This window comes from Anomaloglossus baeobatrachus, chromosome 6, assembly GCF_048569485.1.
Source record: "Anomaloglossus baeobatrachus isolate aAnoBae1 chromosome 6, aAnoBae1.hap1, whole genome shotgun sequence".
Classification (NCBI taxonomy): Eukaryota; Metazoa; Chordata; class Amphibia; order Anura; family Aromobatidae; genus Anomaloglossus; species Anomaloglossus baeobatrachus.
The window spans coordinates 484,935,418-484,943,301 of NC_134358.1; positions in this window are offsets into that span (position 1 = coordinate 484,935,418).

The following is a 7,884-nucleotide window of genomic DNA, read 5'->3' on the forward strand; positions in this document are numbered from 1 at the left end:
AAGGGGCAGGCCGTGGATGGTTCGCTCCGCTAGGCCGCATTGCAGCACGGTGAGCTTCCCACCGGGACCTATGATATTTATTCATGTGACGATTCATGGAAGAAGTTGTCAAACTGCTGAGGTTTTGACCTCTACTAACTAGAGATGAGCGAACCGGTCGCGGTTCGGCTCGAGGTTGGTTCGCCGAACGGACCTCCCGTTCGAGTTCGGTTCGTCGAACGTTCGACGAACCGAACTCAAACTGCATAGGAAACAATGGCAGGCAATCACAAACACAGAAAAACACCTAGAAAACACCCTCAAAGGTGTCCAAAAGGTCACAAACAACTCACAACACATGGGAAAGTGACAAGGACATATACTCATGCGAAAACAAAAGAGCTGGACAAGGAAAAAGAGTAGGACACACAGATATATGAGTATATGCAAGGAAACATCGATTCCATTATTGTGCAACTTGAGCCCTGCTCATTTTAGGCTTCCAATGTTGATAAATTGCCTGAGCTCGCCACGTACGTCTTGGGGATCTTGTCGTGTCCTGCAGCCAGCGTTCTCTCGGAACCTGTCTTCAGTGCTGCTGTGGGTCTGCTGGCAGATAAGCACACGTGTCTGTCCACTGACAATGTGGACATGGCTCTCAGAGGACTTTTCTTCCCCTGGGTCAGCCAGGGGACGGGAAAGGCACGCGTATTTTTGAGAGTGCTTCATGCAAAGCATCTTTTTCTTTTTCAAAAGGGGGCTCAACCGATGCCAGTCAAGTGGGGTGTGTGTGGCCCAGTTAGTGGCAACGAGGGAGACTGTGGTTGGAGTCCCCTCGCTGTGTTTCTAAAAGAACCAAGATGAACAAGTCATGGCTCTCAGAGGACTTTTCTTCCCCTGGGTCAGCCAGGGGACGGGAAAGGCACGCGTATTTTTGAGAGTGCTTCATGCAAAGCATCTTTTTCTTTTTCAAAAGGGGGCTCAACCGATGCCAGTCAAGTGGGGTGTGTGTGGCCCAGTTAGTGGCAACGAGGAAGACTGTGGTTGGAGTCCCCTCGCTGTGTTTCTAAAAGAACCAAGATGAACAAGTCATGGCTCTCAGAGGACTTTTCTTCCCCTGGGTCAGCCAGGGGACGGGAAAGGCACGCGTATTTTTGAGAGTGCTTCATGCAAAGCATCTTTTTCTTTTTCAAAAGGGGGCTCAACCGATGCCAGTCAAGTGGGGTGTGTGTGGCCCAGTTAGTGGCAACGAGGGAGACTGTGGTTGGAGTCCCCTCGCTGTGTTTTACATGCTTTTAGAAGGGCATGACATGGCTTGGAGGTTGACTTTCATCATATGCAAACTGTTGGCTACCAAAATGCTGCCTTTCCAACAACTGTGGTTATAGGCAATGAGGAACATACTGATGAAGATGAGACGCAGATACCCGATTGGGATGACAACTTAAATATTCGGTCAGGGCAAGAAGAAACTCGGTCTGAGGGGGAGGGGAGTGCAAACACAACAATTGATGATGAAGTTCTAGATCCCACCTACTGTCAACCCACAGTCAGACACTCGAGGAGGTCAATAGAGGCGGTGGAGGAGGATGCAACCGACGTCGAAGTAACCTGGCGCCTTCCTGGACACAGTGGGAGCACTGGTAGCACGTCTACAACTGCATCCTCAGCCACCACTCTGCCTCTGAGCATTATTCGGGGTGGATCAACAGGTCGCATGGCCTCTAAGCCTTGCCTAGCCTGGTCCTTTTTTGACATAAAAAAAGATCGGCCAAATTATGTGATCTGTAACATTTGGCATGGTTATCTTAGTAGAGGTCAAAACCTCAGCAGTTTGACAACTTCTTCCATGAATCGTCACATGAATAAATATCATATGGCCTGGTGGGAAGCTCACCGTGCTGCAATGCGGCCTAGTGGAGCCAACTATCCACCGCCTGCCCCTTCCAGGGCATCCGCGCGCTCGTCATCTTCTAGGACTGTGGGGACAGCTGTCACACCTGTTTTTCCACCCACAACTTCCACCACTGTAACCGCAACAGGCAGTTTGCTTGGTAGGTCGTCAGTTGGTTTGGAAGGGGAAACAAGTGAGTGTGTACAGCTCTCTCAGACATCGATAGCACCAACTTTGGATGAAGGCAACATCATGTCTCCGCCTGCACTTTCCTCACAAAGCTGCATTTTTCCAGGGACACCCTACTCAACACCGTCTACACACAGCAGCCAGATCTCTGTCCCTCAGATGTGGTCAAATAAAAGGCCACTTCCTGCGACCCATGACAAAGCGAAGAGGTTGACTCTATCCCTCTGTAAGCTGTTGGCTACAGAAATGCTGCCTTTCCGCCTAGTGGACACACAGGATTTTAGAGACCTTATATCTGTCGCTGTGCCCCAGTACCAGATGCCTAGTCGCCACTACTTCTCTAAGAAAGGTGTGCCCGCGCTACACCAGCATGTCGCACACAACATCACCGCTTCCTTGAGAAACTCTGTGTGTGAACGGGTGCATTTCACCACCGATACTTGGACCAGTAAGCATGGACAGGGACGTTACATGTCGCTGACTGGGCACTGGGTAACTATGGTGATAGATGGTGAAGGGTCTGCTGCACAAGTCTTGCCGTCCCCACGACTTGTGTGTCAATTCTATGTCTGTCCAAGTTCCGCCACTGCTTCTGCATCCTCCACCTCATCTGTGTCCTCCACCTCCGCCCCAAGCCTGCCTGGTCAGGCCACCAGCGTTCTCACTGCGCAGAAGGAATCACGCACCCCTCATTACTATGCTGGCAGCAGAGCGCAACGGCATCAGGCGGTCTTTAGCTTGACATGTCTTGGGAATAAGAGTCACACAGCTGAGGAGTTGTGGTCAGCTCTGCGGTCCGAGTTTAATAAATGGTTGTCTCCACTCAACCTGCAGCCTGGTAAGGCCGTGTGCGACAATGCTGCAAACCTGGGTGCGGCCCTTCGCCTGGGCAAGGTGACACACGTACCTTGTATGGCTCTCGTGTTGAACCTTGTCGTCCAGCAATTTTTAACACACTATCCCAGCCTAGATGGCCTTCTGAACAGGGCACGAAAACTGTCAGCTCACTTCCGCCGTTCAAGCGCCGCAGCAGAGCGACTTGCATCGCTCCAGAAGTCTTTCGGCCTGCCGGTTCATCGCCTGAAATGCGATGTGGCGACACGCTGGAATTCAACTCTCCACATGTTACAGCGACTGTGGCAGCACCGGCGAGCCCTGGTGCAATACGTCATGATGTATAGCCTGGGCCAACGAGATGCAGAAGTGGGGCAGATCACCCTGATGGAGTGATCTCAGATCAAGGACCTATGCACCCTTCTGCACAGTTTCGACATGGCGACGAATATGTTTAGCGCTGACAATGCCATTATCAGCATGACGATTACAGTCATTTACATGCTGGAGCACACGCTAAACACTATTCGTAGTCAGGGGGTGGGACAACAGGAAGGGGAGGAACTACAGGAGGATTCATATGCGCAAGACACAACAACATCACCAAGGTCCAGACGTTCATCATCACCAACGCGGCAGGCATGGGACCATGGGGGACAGGGATCAACAAGGGCGCATGGTAGCAGGCGACATGTTGAGGAAGGTGCAGGAGGACATGAAGATATGGAGGACGAACTGTCCATGGACATGGAAGACTAAGCAGATGAGGGGGACCTTGGTCAAATTTCAGTTGAAAGAGGTTGGGGTGAGATGACAGAGGAAGAAAGAACGGTTAGCACCTCTATGCCACAAACACAGCGTGGACTTGGTCCGCATGGCTGCGCAAGACACATGAGTGCCTTCTTGTTGCACTACCTCCAACATGACCCTCGTATTGTCAAAATTAGAAGTGATGATGACTACTGGCTTGCCACACTATTAGATCCCCGGTACAAGTCCAAATTTTGTGACATAATTCCACCCATAGAAAGGGACGCACGTATGCAGGAGTATCAGCATAAGCTGTTACTCGATCTTAGCTCGGCTTTTCCACCAAACAACCGTGCAGGTGAAGGGAGTGATTCTCCCAGTTGTAACTTGACAAACATGGGACGGCCTCGTCATCTTCAACAGTCTACCCGTACCAGTAGGACCGTATCTGGTGCTGGTAACAGCAATTTTATGGAATCTTTTCATAATTTTTTTAGACCCTCCTTTGCAAGGCCACCAGAGACAACAAGTCTGACACATAGTCAACGGATGGAGAGGATGATACAGGAGTATCTCCAAATGAACATCGATGCAATGACTTTGCAAATGGAGCCTTGCTCCTTTTGGGCTTCAAATCTAGAAAAATTGACAGAGCTCTCCAGTTACGCCTTGGAGATTTTGTCGTGTCCAGCTGCCAGCGTTGTCTCTGAACGTGTCTTCAGTGCTGCTGGGTGTGTGCTGACAGATAAGCGCACGCGTCTGTCCAGTGACAATGTGGACAGACTGACGTTCATCAAAATGAACAAGTCATGGATCCAGAAGGAATTTACTACCCCTGTGTCATCCTGGGGAGAGTAAATGCTTGTGGATTTGGAATGTGCTTGATGCAAATCAAAACATCCTGTTTGCAACTAGGGCACAAGTGCTGCCACTGATGGGGTGTCTGTGTGCCCAATTGTGGGAAAAAAGGTAGACTCCGCTTGGAGTAACCCTTGCTTGCTGTGTTTTTTAAAAATGATACAAGATGAACAGATCTGAAGGCAAGATGAAGGCAACATCATGTCTCCGCCTGCACTTTTCTCACAAACCTGTATTTTTCCAGGGACACCCTACTCAACACCGTCTACAGACAGCAGCCAGATCTCTGTCCCTCAGATGTGGTCAAATAAAAGGCCACTTACTGCGACCCATGACAAAGCTAAGTGGTTGACTCTATCCCTCTGTAAGCTGTTGGCTACCGAAATGCTGCCTTTACGCGTAGTGGACACACAGGATTTTACAGACCTTATGTCTGTCGCTGTGCCCCAGTACCAGATGCCCAATCACCACTGCTTCTCCAAGAAAAGCATGCCCGCGCTACACCAGCATGTCGCACACAACATCATCACCACTTCCTTGAGAAAATCTGTGTGCGACAGGGTGCATTTCAACACAGATACTTGGACCAGTAAGCATAGACAGGGTCATTACATGTCACTGACTGGGCACTGGCAAACTATGGTGAGAGATGGAGAAGGGTCTGCTGTACAAGTCTTGCCGTCCCCACGAGTTGTTTCAATCCTTGTTCTGTATGTAGAAGTTAATACACTGCTTCTGCCTCTTCAACCTCGTGTGGGTCCTCTACCTTGGCGCAAACCCTGTGTGGTCAGGCCACCCTTCCTTGCAACTGCGCACAAGGACTACCACACACCTCCTTACTATGCTGGCAGCAGAGCTCAATGCCATCAGGCAGTCAAAGTTTTACTTTGAAATGTATGGGAAATGTGAGTCACACCGCTGAGAAGTTGTGGACGGTTAGCTCTGGATACCGAGTTTCATCAATGGTTGTCTCCACTCAACCAGCAGCCAGGGAAGGCCGGGTGCGACAATGATGCAAACATGGGTGCGGCCCTTCGCTGTGACAATGTGACACACATGCCTTGTGTGGTTCACGTGTTGAACCTGGTTGTCCAGCAATTTTTAAAGCACTATCCTGGCCCACATGGCCTTCTGCAGAGAGCACGGTGTAACGCCTTCCTTGATCCACACACTCAGATGGGCTGTTAATGATAGGCTAGAGGGAAGCCACTCACCAAGCAGGACCCCTAGAACCCTGAAACCCTTTAACCCCTATACAGGGATTAGGAATTGCACAGGGCCCAAGGTGATTAATACCTGTGGAAGGCTGCAGTTCCAGAGAATAGTAGTCAGGCAGGGTCAAAACATTAATTGAGGAACAGGAACAGAATGGGACGGCCAGGACTTAATCAGAAAACAAGCAGAGGTGAAATGCGTATCGGCCAACAAGGTACATAAACAGCAAGCAGGAAAAGTAGTCAGGTAACAAGCACACAAAATCATAAAACTGAACTGGGGGTAAAATTAACCAGAGGTTCATAGCTATGTCTGGCAGTGGTCTGCAGACAGGATGGGCATAAAAAAGGGTGTGGTGTCTTCCCATTGGTTGTAGCTGAATGATGGTATTTCATCTGTGAGATACCCACCAGCTACATTCAGCCAGAGATTCTGCATCTGTCAAGGTAATGCAGCCCAGTGGGTGAGCATAACCTGCGTCCACCTGCGCCGCTGGCATCGACTACTCTCCCATCATCAGCACTATTCATGAAAGGAACACGTTGTCACCTGGCAACCGGAGTACAAATTGACGGAGCGGACTACGTTGGTGACTTAACAGCCGTGTGCGGCAATGATGCAAACCTGGCTGTGGGCCATCGTCAGGGCAATGTGACACACGTGCCTTGTATGGCTCACGTGTTGAACCGAATTCTCCAGCAATTTTTAAAACACCATCACGGCCTACATGGACTTGTGCAGCGGGCACGCTCACTATGTGCTCACTTCCATCGTGCGCACACAGCAGCTCAACAACTTTCATCACTCCGGAAGTCTTAGGGTCTGGCAGTTAAACGCCGGAAATGCGATGTTCCGACACGCAGGAATTGGAATCTGCACATGTTGCAGCGTGTGTGGCAGCACCGCAGAGCCCTGCTGAAATACGGTAAGACATATAGCCTGGGATAACTTGATCCAGAGGTGGTGCAGATCACGCTGCTGGAGTGGTGTCAGATCAAGGACCTATGCACCCTGCTACACAGTTTTGAAATGTCGACGAAGATGTTTAGCACTGGCAATGTCATTCTCAGGGTGACAATTCTGGTCATCTACATGATGGAGCACACTGTAATTATTATTCGGAGTCAGGTGTTGGGACAAGAGGAAGGGGAGGAAGTACAGGAGGAGTCATATGCGGAAGGGATAACAAGATCTACGAGGTCCAGATGGTCAGCGGCACCTATGCGGCAGTCATGGTGAGGGAGAGGGATTAACAAGGGCGCATAGTATCAGCAAAAAGTGTTGATGAAAGTGCAGGAGCCCATGAAGAAATGGAGGACGAACTGGCGATCGGCATGGAAGACTCAGCAGATGAGTGAGAGCTTGCTCACATTTCGGTTGTGCGAGGTTGTGGGTAGAGGACAGAGGAAGTATGCACGATTCTCACCTCTCTGCCACCAACACACCAAGGACTTGGTCCTCCTGGATGCACAAGACACATGAGCGGATTCTTGCTGCACTACCTACAACATGACCCTCGGATTGTACGAATTCAAAGTAATCCAGAATACTGGGTTGCCACACTGTTAGATCCCCGGTACAAGACAAAATTTGCCGAACTAATTCCTGCCATAGAAATAGACGCACGTATACAGGAGTATCTGCAGAATGTGGTACGCAATCTTAGATCTACTTTTCCACTAAACACCAGTGCTGCACAGAGTGAATCTCAACGCTTTGTCATGGATAGGAGGAAATGGTCTTTTACTTGTCCACATCGGAGGGACCGAGGGATGGCTGCTGTGCTGAGATGGCGTTGAATACGGTGTCCCTGCACAGTTGCACTTTTGGTCATATCCCAAAATGAGTTGGAAAAGGACAGATGCTGTTGGAAAGGGGAACAGGTGTGTTGGAAAGGGGAAAAAAATTTTGGTCCGTGGATTTGGTGGTTAAGCAACTGTAACATTTGCTGAAGAAACAACATCTGTTACAGTGGGACTGGCAGATTTGGATAAAGTGGTATATAATCTGTGACCGCTATATAACGAAAATTAATAAGAAAAGAAAGAGAAAGGTATATATCCCCATCAGCAGTCAGTGTCCACCGTGCTCCCAGTTGGAAAAGGAGAGGTTGGCAACTGGAAGGTTTGGTGGAGGATACAGAGCTGTGTGGCTATGAAACTAAT